This window comes from Alligator sinensis, unplaced genomic scaffold, assembly GCF_000455745.1.
Source record: "Alligator sinensis unplaced genomic scaffold, ASM45574v1 scaffold23_1, whole genome shotgun sequence".
Classification (NCBI taxonomy): Eukaryota; Metazoa; Chordata; order Crocodylia; family Alligatoridae; genus Alligator; species Alligator sinensis.
The window spans coordinates 1,067,853-1,087,256 of record NW_005841890.1 but is presented as its reverse complement, the minus strand read 5'-3'; positions in this window follow the sequence as shown (position 1 = coordinate 1,087,256).

Here is a 19,404-nt window from a genome sequence, read left to right as displayed (position 1 = left end):
AGAGAGAGATTGCAGAAGGATCTGGATAGGTTACAGGGGTGGGCAAACAGGAACAGGATGTGTTTCAATACGGACAAGTGCAGGGTGCTGCACTTGGGTAGTAGGAACCAGCAGCACACTTATACGATGGGGAACTCCCTACTTGAGAGCACGGAGGCGGAAAGGGATCTTGGTGTCATTATTGACTCCAAGATGAACATGGGCCGACAATGCGAGGTCATGGTTGGCAGGGCTAACCGGACCTTGTCGTGCATCCACAGGTGCATCTCGAGTAGAGCCAGGGAGGTGATCCTCCCCCTCTATGCGACGCTGGTCAGGCCGCAGCTGGAGTATTGTGTCCAGTTCTGTGCGCCCCATTTCAGGAGGGATGTGGACAACATGGAGAGGGTCCAGAGGAGGGCCACCCGCATGATCCGGGGACAACAGGGCAGACCCTACAGTGAGAGACTGCGGGACTTGAACCTATTCAGCCTCCACAAGAGAAGGCTGAGGGGGGACCTGGTGACCGTCTATAAACTCACTAGGGGGAACCAGAAGGGTTTGGGGGAGACGCTGTTTCCCCTAGCCCCCGCTGGCATAACAAGGAGTAATGGGCACAAGTTGATGGAGAGGAGGTACAGATTGGACATCCGAAAAAACTACTTCACAGTTAGGGCGGCTAGGAGCTGGAACCAACTTCCAAGGGAGGTGGTGCTGGCCCCTACCCTGGGGATCTTTAAGAAGAGGCTGGATACTTACCTGGCTGGACTCATTTGAGTCCCGTTTTTGTTTTTAGGGTGAGTTTTTTTTGGGTTGTTCTCCCGCCCTGGTGGGGGGTCGGGCTAGAAGATCTATTAGGTCCCTTCCGACCCTGAAACTATGAAACTATGAAACTATGTTCCCCAGTGCTTGAGCAGTGAGTGGGGCAAAATGCCTGACAGGGGCTGCTCTTCCCCTGCCTGGCAGACCTTGACTGGGTCTGTGCTGGTGGGACAGGGGAGGGAGGGGGAATAAACCTCTTCCCTGCCCCTTTCACCTTAGAGGAGTGGTCTCTGTCCATGCTCCAGCATGAGAGCAGAAGGGTGAAGCCACCCCTGCTCCACTGAAGCAGAGAGCACAGCCCAGCCTAGGGCTGCAGAGGATGCTGGGATGCTGGGGGACTCTGATTTAACTAAAACCAGGAAGGGGTCTGGGTCAGAAGTTCCATAAACCGGTTTGAGCTTAATCAGTTAAGTCTGATACTACAACGAGGTTTATGTCAAACCCGTTTCAGCCATTTTGAAACTGGCTTATGTGCCCTGAACTTCTGTTCTGTTACAGGTTTAACCTTTTTCTGATCACTTAAACCAGTTTATGTGTAACTTCTGTCCCTTGCCACACACATTTGGATGTCTTTCATGCTATGTTTTGTCTTTATTTGGTTCTGGAGTGTTGATTTCTGCAAATTGCTTGTTTGGGCTTTTGCTTTTTACTCTCCAACCTGTTAAAGGATGCTGCATTGTTTTGGCTGCCTAATTATGTAAAAGAAACTCTTTTAATCAGAAATGAACCAGTAGCATAAAAAAAATAAATTCTCTTCCAGCACAATAATTTGAACAAAAAGTCATTCATGCCAGAAATCTGTGAAACATTGGGGTTTTATAAATACATCTAATGGTTAACTGAATATTCCAGTGACCGACATGACCATGCCAAATGCAGAGAAACAAACTCAGCACTTGGTTTCACAGAAATAATCACAAAGCAATTTTGTTTTTCCACCTCAGCAAGCACTATTGACAGACACAAAGTGTAGGGTGCAATCCAAAATGTGTCTAATTCTTTAATTTAATTTTGGTATACACTTGCCTCAGGTTCTGAGTATTTATGAGAGACAGAGAGAGAGAAAGGGTAACAATTGCAGCATGCCATAAAAAAAACCCAAAACTTGCCTTGATAACCAGACAGAAAGGGGGCCCTTTTTCAACTAATCTCCAATTCTGACAAAGGCAACGTTGGCATGCAAGAAGGCCGGACTGGGTATTGACATGTCCCATTATGGCTTGTTTACAAAAAAAATCCTTCCAGTGATCGATGGCTGTACCTTCTGGAAATGCGGTGTCAATTTTGACCTTGAAACATGGATCACATGTGCCTGATCTTTATCAGGAAATAACAGACAATAAAGAAGGGATTTGTGATTAAGTCCTTATAGGCTTTCTTACTGACATACTGGTATAAATGCCATAGGTTTGATGCTATTACTGGGTTAATCATTGCAATGCTTACTGGCTCTCCGTTTTTAAAGAGAAGCTTAAAGACTGAGGTGGTCAAGGGGAAGAATGTTTAGAGTTTGTCAGGACCACAACTAACCCAGGTTTGACTGCGAGCTGACTCCTCCACCTCCAGTCTCTCCATTTCACTTCAGCCCCTGGCCAATTCTTGAGGCCTGACCTCCCTTACCCTGACGTGCCCTACCCTTTTCTCATGTCTGACCCTTGATATTATTTGTCTCTCCAATTTGTGATGAGGTGCCGCTCCAGCTGGGAATGAATCATCTCTCTGGTGGCCTGCCTCTGGCTTCTGTGCTTGTAGGAAGCTAACCTTGCCCCACACATGGCCTTAAAACCAGAACAGACAGTACTAGGCTATTTGCACACATTTCTTGAAGAACTTCTAGATTACCCTGATCCTAGGTTTGTACCTCAGCTTTGATTCCTGTTCTTGCTCCTAGTTAGTTTTTCTGTCCAGCATCTGATGTATGATTCCCCCCCGCCCCCTTGTTTGAAAGAGGACCTGTTTATAATTTTGGCTCTTGATTACTGGCTCCAGATCCCTGAGCTCAGTTCCTAATTCCCTGGGGTTGCTCTTGGAGAATGGCACCCAGCACTACCTTTTGAGATGGACTGCTTCTGACCTGGTTGCTTACACAACTGCAACTCTCATCTCAGCTCTCCTAACCATCTGTAAACCCTTGAATTTTTTGGTTTTTTTGTACTGTGGTAGTGCATAGGAGCTTAAACTATGGACCAGAAGTCTATTAGGCTAGGTAAGTACTGCACAATTACAGAACAAAAAGACAGACCCTGCCACAAATAATTTACAAGTCAAGTGTAACAAGTTATGCCTGCCCCTCTGAAAGTCTCCTGGATCTCCTCCACCCCTCCTGCACTCCTACCCAGCCCTGACATTGCTAGGACCCAGTCTACAATCTCTAGTTTTTTTCTCATATAGGTTTAAGGCACCTATATGCTTCAACACAAAGTTACTGCTTTTTCACTGACTTCAGTTTATAGCCATAACTTTATTTACAAGGACTTGGATCTGATGAATAGCTCTAACAGCATCTTGGTTTACCTACCCCCCACCCTCCTTTCAATTTAGCTACATTTTCTTCTCATTTCTGCATCATATTTAATACATTAGGGAGGAAGCAGGTATTTGTGCTGAAATAATCATCCATCCATAGAAGCATCTGCCTACAAACTGCACCACAAGCTATAGCGTACAACCAGATATCTCTGCTGCAACCAGGTGCCATGCTAACAAGATGCAGGTGTATACATGAAGAAATTAATTGTAAGGCCCTTGATAATTGTTCATCTCAAATACACTTGTACATCTGCCATATTTTGGTAATTGTTCATTTAACCGGTTCACTGCTTGCAATGAAGAGTCATGCTTCTAACATAACCATGAAGTAGTCCTTTGTCTTGGCATTTGACGTGCAGCAGATTTAACCGTCATGAGAGGGAATGTGAATATTAGAAACAGAGGATAAATCATGAGCTTAGGTGGTTTCATAGATTTCATAGACATTAGGGCTGGAAGGGACCTCGGAAGATCATCGAGTCCAGCTCCCCGCCCAAAGGGCAGGAAGTCAGCCGGGTTCATAGGATCCCAGCAAGATAAGCATCCAGTTTGCTCTTGAAGGTGTTCAATGTGGGCGCTTGAACCACCTCCGGTGGCAGGCTGTTCCAGACCTTGGGGGCTCGGACAGTAAAGAAATTCTTCCTTATGTCCAGCCTGAAATGGTCTTGTAGTAGTTTATGACCATTCGACCTAGTCATCATCCCTTGGGGCGCTCTGGTGAACAAATGTTCCCCCAGATACTGGTGGTCACCCCTGATAAACTTGTAGGTGGCCATCAGATCACCCCTGAGCCTGTGCTTTTCCAGGCTAAAGTGCCCCAGGGCTCTCAGCCTGTCATCGCAGGGTCTGCTTCCCATTCCTCTGATCATGCGCGTGGCTCTTCTCTGGGCTCTCTCAAGCTTCTCCACATCCTTTTTGAACTGTGGAGCCCAAAACTAGACACAGTACTCCAGCTGTGACCTCACTAAGGTCGAGTACAGGGGGAGAATGACGTCCTGGGATTTGCTTGAGAAGCATCTATAGATGCAAGCCAGCGTTTTGGTTGCTTTACTAGCTGCAGCATCGCACTGCAGGCTCATGTTCATCTTGTGGTCAATGATGACCCCCAAGTCTCTTTCTTGCATAGTGTTGGCCAACATAGCACTGCCGAGCCTATAAGGATGCTGCGGGTTTTTCTTCCCAAGGTGGAGAACCTTGCATTTATCAGCATTGAACACCATCAGATTCTCGTCCGCCCACTTGCTGAGCCTGTCCAGGTCAGCCTGGATCACCCGCCTGTCTTCTGGTGTGGATGCTTTGCCCCAAAGTTTGGTGTCATCGGTGAACTTGGCCAGTCCACTTCTGACTCCAGTGTCCACATCATTAATGAAGATGTTGAACAGTATGGGTCCAAGGACAGAGCCTTGGGGGACACCACTGGTCACAGGACACCACGATGAGTGACTTCCATCAATTACTACCCTCTGGGTCCGACCCCGGAGCCAGTTTTCCAGCCAGTGGTAAATGTCTTGTGCGGAAGCATAGAAACAGAGGGTTGTGTGGGTTTGTGGAAGAACAGAAAACTTATCCTGTGTGGCAAAAGCTATCATAAGGATGTGAGGTTTGAAGCAATGGGACATCCATATCAGAATGACATTCTTATTACCTTCCAAGTGGATTCACTGTTGCTAAATTTGAGGATATGAATCAATGGCAAATAAGGTTTTAGAGTTGATCTTCATAGTATTATGCTATTGAAAATCCAAAGAGATTTTGTGACAATATATTTTAACCCAGACTCTGAGAGGGTGTTTTCAATTTGATGCATGTAGGGAGATGATTTTGTTTTTGTTTCCACAGAGGCAGATAAAGGTAATATAACCCCCTCCAACATGTTCTTCTGAAGCTGTTAAACTTACATATCTTCTCTCCTGCTTCTGTTCTTCAGCAATCCCTGGGAGTCAAGGATTATTGTCTTCAATGAATGTCTCATCTTCAGGACCAAAGATGGATGATGAGGATGATCCGGGCTCAACAGACTGATGCAATTCAGGAACATGCTTCTGTGTTGGGTGGGTGGCTCTGAATTCTTGATTCAGACTTCAATACACTGTTTCTGTCTCTCCTGCTTTTCCATCTCCTGCTGTCATTGTAAGTTTTCAAAGTACTGAGATCCTAGCAGCAGACTCTTCCTCCATTTGGAGTGGTCCTGGGCAATAGTCTCCCATGAGTTGATGTCTATGTTGCATTTTTTCCAGTTGGCCTTGAGGCATGGCCCAGGCCCAATGTGACTGTAGATGAAAAGGAGGCCTGGCCTGGCCCCATACAGGAATGGGGTATGGTGTGTACCTGATCTGACCACACAAGGCTTGTGATTTTGGCAGCAAACATCAAAAGAACTGGCTGTAGCCAGGAACATGCCTGCCAGTGAAACGGAGATGCATCCAAAATAAAGATAGAGTATACAAACTCCTATTAATTGTGGTACCTAGGGAAGTGACATCAATTTTAGATCTGGCATCTTATGAGAAACTGAATCTAGTTAAGGGTTTACTTCTTGCAGTACAAGGAGATACAACAGCCATGCCTCCTGATGATCCTCTTAGCCAGCACAGCCCAAATCTGAACATTCCTCTTCAGAAGAAATCAATTGCTCCAGAACACAAGAAGCAACCATGTCCCTATGGGAAGAAATGAACCTATTGACACAAATGCAAATACCATCAAGCAGAAAACAGGAAATCAGCCTCTGCATTCTGTAACTAATGAATTGTGTGCTATGTGCAGAAGCGCAGCTGCCCAAAGTGCAAGTCAATTGAATCACATTATACAGACTCAGGTCTATAAAGCCTTGGAAGAAAAGCTTCCCATGGAAAAAAAAAAAAAGAAATCTTGATCTGATACGTGAGGGATTGTCAACTGGGGCTACACGTACCCCCAGAAGTACTTGGAAAGGAGCTAGGGGATATGCAAGGAGTGGTGGAACAGAGCATGGCCACCTACCAGCCCGAGCCACGGCCTCCCAGGAGCAGGGCCGGGGCGGGTGTGGGTCCAGGCAGCAGTGCCCCTCTGCAGGCTGCACAGGCACAACCTAGCTGGCCAAACAGGAGGTCAGGGGGGACCTTGCATGCTGCCACTGCCACCGCCATCCACCACCCTGAGCCACTGCCACTGCGTGCAAGACCATTCCCCCACCCGCATCCAGCTGCTGCCACCCCCCTCACCAGAAGTGTACCCAGAAGAAGTACACTTCTTTAAAAAGGCTGAAAACCCCTGTGATACATCATAGGTCTAAGTATGTGAAACCTCCTGAAAAATTTGCAGAGATTTGTTAAAAAAGTTTCAGAAAAGGGGAAATGGAAAAGGGAGCAATACTCACTTCAGAGTAGCATGCTAGTAACCTCTCCTCTTTAGATGTGTTTTAATTTATGTTTGTATTAATTGAGTGTTTTACTTACTGTTAAGACAGAAGCTGCGGTGATAAAAGTTGTAAGAGACGCTCCACAACTTGGAAGACTGCAGAGGTTAGGAGTTAGGCAATGGTCCACTAAGTCAGTCAGCTGGAGAAAATAAAGGGCTGTAGAAACTTGCTCCAGCGTAAAGTTCATTGTTGTTAGTTCTTCTTATTCACATATGACTTTTTATTGAACCCAGTCATCACTACAGGGGGCATTTTTTAAACCACACTGAAGTCAACAGAGTTTTGCAAAAGAAAATGCATCAAGCTTTATGGGATGTTACTCTGCTGTTGGGTTTTTCTCTGTGTTTTGTTTATCCTGTCTACAAGGTTTGTGCCTGAAGGAAAGCTTTCCACATAATTTAATTGGAGATGGGCAGAAAATTGAAAACACAGCAATCTTTCCATGGTTAATATGCAGAAATAGGTAGACGTTATTTCCAGCCTAGCTGTTCTGTGTAAATTGTTGCATTGATATACTGCAGCCTGACATGGTTGTAAGGAGTTGCTGGTGATTTAGGTTTCATGGCTGCTTGGTGTCCTAGGTTCTTTCTTATTTTTGTACTATGAAATGGTGAATTATCTCTCATTGGAGGCTCAGCCCCAGTTCCTCAGCTGGTAGAAATCATTGGAAGTCCCTTGAGGTCAACAAAGTTACACTGATTTATAGCGGTGCAGGGGCTCGCCCTGATAATATATGGCTTTAACCTGAAAACATGTATGACAATCCCAGTTCTTGTTTCTAAACCTCCTTAATGTTTAATTTCAAACAAATGCAGAAAAGCATCTGTGATCAGTGAACACATCTGTGTTTTTCTTCACGGCTATTTCCACTGGCTGAAGAGTGAAAAGCAATGCTGTTAAGGTAGCTTGTCATAGTTTATGCTTTAAAGCCGCCCCTCTTTGTAGAGTGGTGAATTACAGTATTGTTTAAAGTTTTCTTTTATATGCAGCCTTATTAAATCATTGCTTAAGTTCTGTATAGCCTCATTATTATCGGAACTTTTCATTTTGCTGATGTATGCAATATCAGCTGGCCTTGCCTCTGGCAAGCAGTTTATGGCCTTGTGTTGGTTCACAGGATGTTTCTTTCCTTTTCTATCACCGCAAGAAGTTTTTCTAACACAACATAGTAATGATTTTGTTAGCAGTTCAAATGAACTGAACTGACTGAATCAGAGGGATGGAACAATTGCATATGTTAATGAGAGGTGGTAATTAGGGCTGTGTGACTCGGCAGCGATCCGATCCAGCTTTGGATCTGGCTGCTTCAGATGGCCGCGATCCGATCGGGAGCTCTGGACTGGGTTTCCGCCTCGATCCGGATGAAGCTTCGGAGCCGACTTGGAGATCTGGCCATAGAGTATAATGGGGAATCAATGAAATAGCTATAACTTTGTTGGTTTTTGTCTGATTTGGATTAAACTTGCAAGGATAGTAGCCCCTGCTGAGAGCATGAAACCTGCCAAGTTTAAAGATCGATGCAGGGGTTTGGGGGGAACTGTACCCCAAATTCTTGAAAGCCAAACTCATGTCACAGCTGCGTTACAACACAGGGGGGTCAAAACTGCAGCGGTGATAGCTCTTACTGAGACCACAAAGCTTGCCAAGTTTCAAGGAGATCGGTGCAGGGGTTTGGGGGGAACTGCCCCTCAAGCTGCGGACAAGCAAAACTCGTGCCATTGGTGACCCTGCGTGTGTTCAGGTACAGCGGGGTGACAGCTGCAGGGATGGTGGCCCCTGCTGTGACTCCTGCCAGCTGTGGAGATGGGTGCAGTGGGGTCTGGGGCCCTGCACCCCTAGCTGCTGACAGGCAAAACTCCTGCCAAGACTGTGTCTGTCTTGGGGCAGTTGATTGTCTGTCTTGAGTCTTGCCTCTCCTTAGCCTGGTTTTGTAGGTGCTAATTGTGCTCGTTAAGTCATTATGTAGTAGCTAGGTCCTGTGTATTGAGCTGGTCCTGAGTCCCTGGTCCCTGAGTGAATCATGATTGATTGATTGGTAACTGGGAACACAGCAGCTGAGCAGCCAGGCCTGCAGTAGTGTCTGCCCTCCCCGCCCCAGGACAGGCACAGTCAGTCCCACAGCACCCATGGCACGAGTTTTGCTTGTCTGCAGCTTGAGGGACAGTTCCCCCAAGCCCCTACACCAATCTTCTTGAAACTTGGCAGGTTTTGTGGCCTCAGTAAGAGCCACCACCCCTGCAGTTTTCACCCTGCTATGTTGTAATGTCTAGACATGACATGAGTTTTGCTTTCACGAATTTGGGGTACTGTTTCCCCCAAATACCTGCACCAATCTTCTTGAAGCTTGGCAGGATTCATCCTCTCTGCAGAGTCTACCATCCCTGAAAATTTCATCTGAATCGGACATAAAACAACAAAGTAATAGATATTTTATTGTTTCCCCATTATACCCTATGGCCAGATCTTCAAGGTGGCTCTGAACCACTTTGGGAAGCCGAATGAGGCAGCACTTCAGACCCCAAAATGTCCGAAGCTTCTCTGGATCCGAAGCTTTGTCTGAAGCCTCGCACAGACCTAGTGGTAACGGAGACCAATGGACAATGCCCAAAGTAAGACACCGGAAAAAGCCCAAATTAAGGGGTGTGCTTGTGATGCATCTGTTGAACAAAGAAATATGCTGGCAGGATAAAATATGGACAGTATACTGACCACAGAGAGACCTGTCTGAAAGCAGAGTCATTGAAGGAGTGAAGTTGAAGAAAAGCACAGAAGAGGAGAGCAAGAAAGTCAAGTGTCATCACCACCATCAATTCAGCCTTCAACACCTGTCTGGACCGTCCCAGACAACGAAGCACTCTTTGCTTTCAGGAACTGAACAGCTATCTTTTCTGTTGAGCAAAGTAACATCTGGGATTGGGTGAGATCATTGTACTGAGTGTTTTTTCTCTTTCTGTATATGTAAACTGCTAAGCTAACATTTGTTGCATTAAAAAAGTTAGACTTTGATTTTAGGACACTGAATTTCCTGTGTCCATATTTCACGTTCCATTGAAGGGTTAATTGCTTTAATGCTCCCTTAGGACTATCTGGTGCACAGTGGTGCGACCAATGCATTTTATGGGGAAAAGACAATAATCCATAAATAGTTTTGCAAGATGGATTTAGATGATTAACAAGCAACAAAGTGGTCAGTTATTGCTTCTTTTCTTTCTTTCCCCCCCCCCTCCTTTTTATCATCTGCTGTGCATGTACATCTTATCATAATAAATGTTGTTAATACCGGCTTCACTTATAAAACTTGCACTTTTCAGGAAGCCCCCTAGAAACAACGCCTATAACTTATAAGTCTATTTCCATAAAATAAATTATCCTTTTATTCCAAGTGACAGCAAATACTTTGATTTTCCATCTTCCAGGTCTTCTATTGTGAAAGTTATTGACAGACATCTTTCAACTGAAACTGTGTGCACCTGCATATGTATTATGCATTCACTGAAAGGTTTCTACTAGTTATTAAATATATTATCCAAGGTGTACCAGTATAAAGGCACCCAGAACCATTATAACCCCTGTACTTGAAAACCTCATCTCTAAAGTAGCTCTTTTTTTTTTTTTTTTAATGGGGTGGTTACCATAGCAACTTGATGTCACCTTATAATTTGATGAGCTACATTTTAAAAGAAAAGAAACTAATTTTGCTCTGAAAAAGGAAAAAAAACAAAAAAAACCCCTTGGAATGTACAAAGTAAATCATATCTTTGTATCTTTGTCATCACAATCAGAGCGCAGACAAATACTGCCAGATCAGTAATAATGCCAAAAGATTTTCTTCCATGTGGGCACACTTGAAATATTTAGCAGCAGAAAACTGATGGAAAAATTAAAACGGAGGATTTCAATTAAAACATGAATCCTGAATTGAAGGGTGGAAGAAGGGCAGAATCAGTTGTATCCTCAATATTTAGTATCATGATAGAGCAGAGACCCCGCCACCTTCACTTGCTGTGAGAAGGGCACAAACTGGAGAGTCTATGAAACAATATTGATGGTGATGAGAACTAGAAGCCATTTTCAATGCACACCAATAACTTTTTCAGTCCTAAAAAAAAAAAGAACAATATGTTATAAATGGATTGGCCATTTTGTATCTGCTTTCTACATCTGCATATGGAACCACAACTTTTGTACGCAATTACCCTGTTAATGCAGCTTTATATACACATTGCAGAATTCTTGCTCTGTTGGAGAAAATATTCTCATGCTAAGTCCAGACCAAGTTTATAAATCCTTCATTTAAATATTTGGGGTTAGGACAGTCCTTTTTTACTGTGTTTGTATAGTGCCTGGCACAATGGAGTCCCAATCCATGACTGAAATGAGGGATCAGGTACTCAAATATTTCAGAGGATCTGGACCTGAGGCAAGAATATGATTCAGAAAAGGGAAGTTCGAAAGCCAGTAGCAACTCCAAACTTCTTTCAGAAAACAAAAAAGTCATGGCTGTTTCTCTGTCCTTGCTGAATGCTGACAAGGCCAAATTCCTGTGAGAGATAATTGATGAAACTTTGCCAAATGCATGGCAGTTGCAATGATCATTTACAATACTTTGCTTTTGAATTCAAATGAGTAGTTCTCGAGCTAATCTTTGATTTTTTTATGTGCATTGTGAACTGCTATTTCATCAATACTCACTTGTGATGTGCTGTATATATGGATCCATTTTCTATAAATATTGTACTTGGGCAAGTATCCCTGGCATCTTTTGTCATAAAAATGATACATCGTGCTTGGAAAGACTGAATGGGAATTTTTAAAACAACAGCCAACAGCACCCAAAATTATCATCTCTATTTACCCAATCAGGAATATCTAGAAACTCATATGGAAAGGATTCAGGTATTTCTTTATGCCCAGAACCAAGAGCAAGTTCCTTGACCACTTATAGCAGTTATACCAGAGGTGCAGGCATTCGGGGTGGTGCTACACTTTCAACATAACACTTACTTAGTGCCATTTAAAAAATTCAGGTTCAGGCAGTTTAGTACATGTTAAGCACCATTGTGGTATTGCAAAATGACTCCCTTCCAAGGAAGGATTATTTTACATGCTAATATTTCACAGCATGCTAATGATTTGCAATCATGTCAAGTAAGTGTAAAACTAAACCCTTACTTTCCCAATCTGGGCAAACTGTTAGTAAATAGTTTCCCTGGATTTAGGGTCTGGACAAACAAATTACAGTAAATTGACATTGAACAGGGATTTATCACATCAGCTGCTCCATCACAACTCATCTGCCTGTTCAATTTCTGCGGTAAATGAAAGCTGAACCAGTGCAGCTCTCACTGACATGGAGCAGGGTTATGTTGTCCTGGTTTAGCTTTCAATTACTGTGGAGCACTTGATTTAATGGCTGTAGACCCCACAGAGACCAAAGCCCTCAGGTCAGTGGGGAAGCAGGGGACGGGGAGGAGGTACAAGCAGGCAGGGGCCTATACATCTTACTCACTTTGCCTATATGGATGGAAACAATAGACAGCCAGGGTTTTATCTGCTCCCTTCCCTTCCCCACTAGCTCAGAGGGAAATAAAAAAATCTGATTGTCTTGCATCTGATCCTCTGATTCCCAGGATGGTCTCCTGGGCCATGAAAATATAGCAGGGAATACATTATTCTCTCCCTCCCCACTGTGCATACACATAATGACTAGCCCTATTTTCCCTTCTGATGACCAGAGGCTCCAATCAAAAATCTATTCAAGTTCATTGGCCTCTTCCCATTGACTTCAGTGGACTTTGCGACAATCCCAGATTAAAGAGAAAGCCAGTAGACTGGGTTTTTTTTTCCCCACAGGAGCTGAGCAGTCACTGTATTCAGCATTGAGCACATTAACCCTGAATATTTGAGCACTAAGAGTGTCCAAAGAAAGGGTGCAAGGCTACAACATCACTACAAATAAAACCTACTTACAGGGGATGGCCCTTGTCCATAGGGTCAGCCTCCTCTGGCCAAAGACAGACTGCTCTAGGAAAGGAGCAATTTGACCCTGTTCCTAGTCACCCTGGCTTTCTCAACCAGCTTGCCAGCTGAGGCAGGATGGGAAGCCTGAAAAATATTAACCCTTTATTTCACTATTTCTGGTTGAGTTGGAAGTACATTGGAATAACTTTCATCTAAAATTATTTGAGGTCATATCATCTGTGCTCCGATCTTCTAATCAAAGGGTTGCTAACAAAGGAAAATGATACCACTGCACTGTTATGGGGTATTTGAGTAAGTAAAAATATCGATCAGATTGTCTTCAGTGTTATTGGGTGATAACACACTTTGCTTTCTGTGTTTAATAACTGAGTTAAGGTAAATCTTTTGTCAAGGATCCTTTATACGACCTGAACCATTAAGAATAAATTACATTTTTAATTAGAGATTTTTTAACAACCTCCTGAATGAACTTAAAATATAAATCACAGATTAAAAAATAAAAGTAGAATGGGACTCATCCCAGCACATGCAGACTTTTATAATATAAGGGACGAGTAATGAGAGCTACCCACATACTGCATCAACGCAATATAATTAAAATACGTAGTTAGCACGTTAAAAACGAACAGTATATTAACATCATCTGAATTATCATTATTAAAATGCTGCTCCAGGTATAATTAGTATTTTATTAACATTATTATTATGGCTTAATTTCTATTCTGGGCAGACTGCATGTAATGTTGCTTCTCTTCAATATACATGAAGTGCACATTTTGAAGCCACTAAAGCAAAGCAAGTTTACCTTATTGCTGCATGACAGATTCATGGAAGTTAAAGTCAGAAGGAAGCAACCTGATCACTTCACCTGGCATAGAAAAAAACAAAACAAAAAAAAACCTCATCCTGATATTTGTTCATCAACTCATTACCTTTTTCTTAAGCCATGGCACCTCTTTCTAAAAGAGAGTACGTTGTGATTTAAAAGATTCAAATGGATAGAAAATCCACCACTTCCCAAGGTAACTGGTTCCCCTCATTAATTAGATTCATTTTCACATTTCAGCTTATTTCTTCCCTGATTTCACCTTCAGCTTCCAGCCATTGAATCTCCTCTTGTTTTCTGTTAGATTAAATAACCCCATCAGCAATCTCCTCCCTATGGAGGTATGTACAGATTGTGATCAAGTCACCCCTTAGCTTTCCCTTGGATAAATATAGAGATTGATCATCTTTTTTTGTTACAGAGCACATTTTCCAGACTTCGAATCATGTGCATTTCTTTTCTGCAGCCTTTACTTTTTTTCAGTGTCCTTTTTTGAAGTATAAACCCCAAAATTTGCACTTTAATCCAGTAATGGTTTCCATAATATTGAAGACTATCCTTTGTATTCCTGCGAGATACCATCCTAGTTGACCATAAATACATCGGTTATATTACATAAGAATTCCTAACTTTCTGAGGTGTTTTCTGAACTTCAGCAAATGTGAGGGGATATTAATATTTATTGCATTGTGGCTGCTGTCTATGACATCATTAAGTATTCATAACAGTGTCTTTTCTAAACCAAGATTTGGGGGCAGATCCCTGAAACTTGCTGAAACTTCACCTTTCTAAAATTTTCAATGTTTCATCTCAGCCTGAGACATTGCTTGGTTTTTTGTGTCCCTTCCCTCCCCCCAGATTATTTAAGTAAACAAAATTATTCATCCATCCTTGAACAAGAAGGCGGGGGGGCGGTCCTTGTGTTTTATTCTGAATGAACCCATATGCAAGAGACTCTAGGGTTAAAATATATTTCGGTATAGACATCACCCACACTGATGTTCAAAATATTTTCCTTGAGCTCAGAAAGAGTAATGGATGCCTCTGTCAATGAAGCCATTTCCCCTTTCAGGTTTTTTCTCTACCTTGAAAATACTTTTTAAAGGAAATTCCCCACAGAAAACATTGAAAGATCACTTAGGTTGCTCAATGAAGCACTCAAAGCACAAAGTCAGCATTTGCAAAGAATCTGACTGAAATCCTCCAGTCTCTATTACACATAAGTTCCCCTCTGGCCATGAGATCTATGAAAAGTCAAAATTGAATATATTACCTTAGTGCCGCCTCCTTGTGAATTCACACCATGATGCAGCTTTAACGATATGACAGCACACACTTTTTTTCAGTTAATACACAGTGGCACCACATTTTTTAGTAGTATTTATAAGACAGGTAGGTCCAAATCCTAATTCACTGCTAAGTGGCACTTACTCAGCTTTTAGGCATCTAAATCATGTAACCACCCAGCTGCCATCTAGCCTTTTACACAGATAAATTCCCCGTGCACTTTCAGTTTGCCCTTCTAAGTAAGCTCTAAAATGCTCCATCAACAGGCCCACCTTCGGTTATCTTGTGCTATGATCCTAACCTGTTCTCTGAACCCATGGGGCTTGTTCCCTCCCAGGCGAGTACCCACATCAAAAGACCAAAGAGACATTCCTTCTTGCACAATGACTTTTGGACCCTATCACGCAACATGCATCTCTACTAGTTGTCTGTTGGCTTCTGAGTAGAGCTTAAGCTGTTGGTTAAAAACGTAATGATGACTTTGCACCCACCTGCTTGAGAAACCACCTTGCTGTGCACCACAGAACGATTAGTTCAGTCACTGCAGGGACTTGAGTAGAAGCCCCCTCTTAAAAAAAAATGTGCCCCCAGTGCTTTTCAGTGAGTGTTCCTCATCACTAGAACCTGGTTTCCCCCATTGCATTCATGGCCGAATATAATCCAAACTTAATGATATATAGGATGCATTTACCCAGACTTATCGAAAAAACTTGGCACCATAATGATATCTGTGAATAGAGGGGGATAGTTGTCAGGTTTTTGTTTAATCTCAGGTTCATTGTTCTCTGTGCTTTCCTGGGAAGAGTAGCTTTTGTTTATTTTTGTGTGACAATATATTTAATTTATGGCAAGAGCTCCTAGAGCTCAGGATAGGCACTTTCATATTTATTACAAATCAAAATCATAAATAATAAACACTATGTATAGTCCAGAAAAACAAAATTCATTAAAGTCATTTCTTTAAGGACACAGTGGCTGCATCTACACATTCATTAATGTGTCCTGGTTACTGCTCATTCAGTTTTATACCTTTAATAATAGGTTCTAACTCAACGTGCAGGAATAGGTGCTACTGCACAGCAACACCAGTGCATAGTTTTTTGTGACGCTGATGTGCAGCACATTACTTCTACTATACATTAGCATGGCTTTTGCCGTGATGTGCTAATGCATGGTGGAAGTAGTCTACTGCACATTTAGCATCTCATGTAGATGCACCTAGTAAACTGTATCTATGCAGCATACTACAAAAGAATGGCAACAAAGATTCATTATGAAAAATATCCTGAAATATACAGAACTTGAGAATTAAATTCCAGCACCAAATCCTTCAGTAATCTCCTTGCTATCAGTGACACTTAATTGGTATACCTTACTATCACTTTGGCCACGTCTACACAAGACCCTGACTGCACAGTAGCCCATGACTACTGCACAGTAGCATCATATGGCAGAAAGTGTGACACTTGTTTATACAAGTACTACATGACTGTGCAGTAATGACTGTGTAGTCATCGTCTCATGTAGACACGGCCTGTTACTACTTACTACAGTTCGATGGGCAAGCCTACACAAGACGCTTTATTGAGCAGTAGCCTAATCTACTGCACAGTAAGGCATCACCTTGTAACCTTGTGTGGCAGCTACTGTGCAGTAAATTACTCTCCTGTGCAGTTAGCTACTACCTGTAAATACAGGGACTAGATTAACTGCATAGTAGTTACTGCACAGTAGCACTCATATAAACACTGACCGGGAGCAAATTTGCTCCCAGCCAGCCACACCAGCAAGAGGCCATGGGGGACAGGGGAGTTCTCTGTTCCCAGTCCTGGTACTTCTCTGCTCCTGACTTCCCCTAGGATCAGGGATCTGATCAGTGCTGGGATGGGGTCTATCTCTCCCCTGCCCTGTCCCAGTGCTGTGCAGCTCCTGCTCCCCACAGGGGCATTTGCTTTAGCTTGATAGGACTTAAAAATGGCATTTGCTTTACTCTTTTAAAACTCATCGTGTATCTGAGGAAACTTGTTCTGTTGCACTGAAGGCAGCAGCATAGATATTTTCTTTGTCAGGAGCAGCAGCTTCAATTACACTAGCTGGGATAAAAATTTACAAGGGTTATCAATTCTCATTCTTCAGATAATAAACTGATCACCAGCTGGAGTCAGCTAGAAATTTCCCCCATGGTACATCATTGCCCAATTAAATGCATTATGGGGTATTTTACACCTCTCCAGAAGCAGCCAGCATTGGCCACTGTTGGAGACATGAAGCTGGACCTGATGGGCCATTGCTCTGTTCCAGTATGGCAGTTCCTATGGTCTTCTGTTTAATGAGTGAAATCATGGGTAATGTGCAATGATGCTGAAGAATAGAATCAAAGCCCTTGAAAAATAACTAGCTTGGGGTCACTCATACCCCTCCATCTTTCCTAAAACTCTTGACAATTGATTATGATTCCTCTGCTAGAGAAAAACTAAGTCCTCTTGTTATATTGCGGGGGGTGGGGGGAGAGAGGGGAAATCCATTGTCTTTTAAGTGCAGACTGCAATAAAACAGCCCATCTGCTCTGCAGGTTACTGAGGCTTCCAAAAGAGACTATCTCCATTCTGGCAACAGAGACACTCAAAAATGACAGAACTGCAGAATAAATAGGTAATAGCAAAGCTTTTGCTTTTGTCCATCAATGGCTCAACAAGAGGGATGATTAGTCAACTGAAAAAATAAAATCTGAGAGTGTATCAGTCAAGTGCATGCCATTCTATTCTATCTGCTGAATGGCTGACTGGATGCTTAGTCCAGCTGGTCTGAAGGAGATGATTAGACTCACAATGCTGCCCAATTCAAAATGCCTTAGAGCCATTCTGTAGGTATTTATACATCTTTCTTCAACTTAATAGTTCAAAAATTCTTGGACTCCAATTGAGTAAATGCATACATTCAGTTATGTCAATGAATGTGCATGAATGTCAAGTGTTATAGAAATGATTTCGTAGGAGTTATGCCATAATGAATTTAGCCTATTTTTGGCCTGATTGTAGGAGACACATCCTATGAGCCAATGGGAATTAAAATCCTTAAATAAATGTTGGCTACCCAAAACAGTAGCCAAAACTTATTTAAATAGCCATTATATGAGCCAGTCAGCCCTTAAACAGACCATGTTATTTAGGTGGAGGAATTCTATTAACAAATTATTACTCCAAAAGAAAAGAAAATAATATATGATGTCTGTTGTATGCAGAATGCTCCCAGTCTCACAGATTTCATAGACATTAGGGCTGGAAGGGACCTCGGAAGATCATCGAGTTCAGCCCCCTGCCCAAGGAGCAGGAAGTCAGCTGGGGTCATAGGATCCCAGCAAGATAAGCATCCAAATGTCTCTTGAAGGTATTCAGTGTGGGTGCTTGAACCACGTCCGATGGCAGGCTATTCCAGACCTTGGGGGCTCGGACAGTAAAGAAATTCTTCCTTATGTTCAGCCTGAAATGGTTTTGCTGGAGTTTATAACCATTCAACCTTGTCATCCCTTGGAGCACTCTGGTGAACAATCGTTCCCCCAGATCCTGGTGAACACCCCTGATAAACTTATAGGTGGCCATCAGATCACCCCTGAGCCTGTGCTTTTCCATGGTAAAGAACCCCATAGCTCTCAGCCTGTTGTCATAAGGTCTGTTTTCCTGACCTCTGATCATGCACATGGCTCTTCTCTGGACTCTCTCAAGTTTCTCCACATCCTTTTTTAATTGTGGAGCTCAAAACTGGATGCAGTACTCCAGCTACAGCCTCACCAAGGCCGAGTACAGTGGGAGAATGATGACCTGGGATTTACTTGAGAAGCATCAATGGATGCAAGCCAGCATTTTGCTCGCTTTACTAGCTGCAGCATTGCATTGAAGGCTCATTCATGTTCATCTTGTGGTCAGTCATGACCCCCAAGTCCTTTTTGTCCATAGTGCTAGCCAAGGTAGCACTGCCAATCCTATAAGGATGCTGCAGGTTTTTCCTCCCAAGGTGGAGAACCTTACATTTTTCAGTGTTAAACACCATCAGGTTCTCATCTGCCCGTTTCCTGAGCCTGTCGAGGTCAGCCTGGATCTCCCTCCTGTCCTCAGGTGTGGATGCTTTACCCCAGAGTTTGGCATCATCAACGAACTTGGCCAGTCTACTTCTGACTCCAATGTTCACATCATTAATGAAGATGTTGAACAGTACAGGTCCAAGGACAGAGCCTTGGGGGACCCCACTGGTCACAGGGCACCATGATGATTGACTTCCATCAACCACCACCCTCTGGGTCTGACCACGGAGCCAATTTCCCAGCCAGTAGATCGTGGTGGACCCGAGGCCGCAGTTGGCCAGTTTTGCCAAGAAGTGATCCTGGAATACCAGATAGAAGCCTTTTTTGATGTCAAGATATATAACATCAATCTCCTCTCCCTTGTCCAGGTGATAGGTCACCTGGGTGTAGAAGGAAATGAGATTGGTGAAGCAAGACCTACCATGCTGGGTATCCCTCAGGATATTCAGCTAGTCTGTTATGGATGGCCTCTTTGATAATCTTTTCCAAGACCTTGCCCAG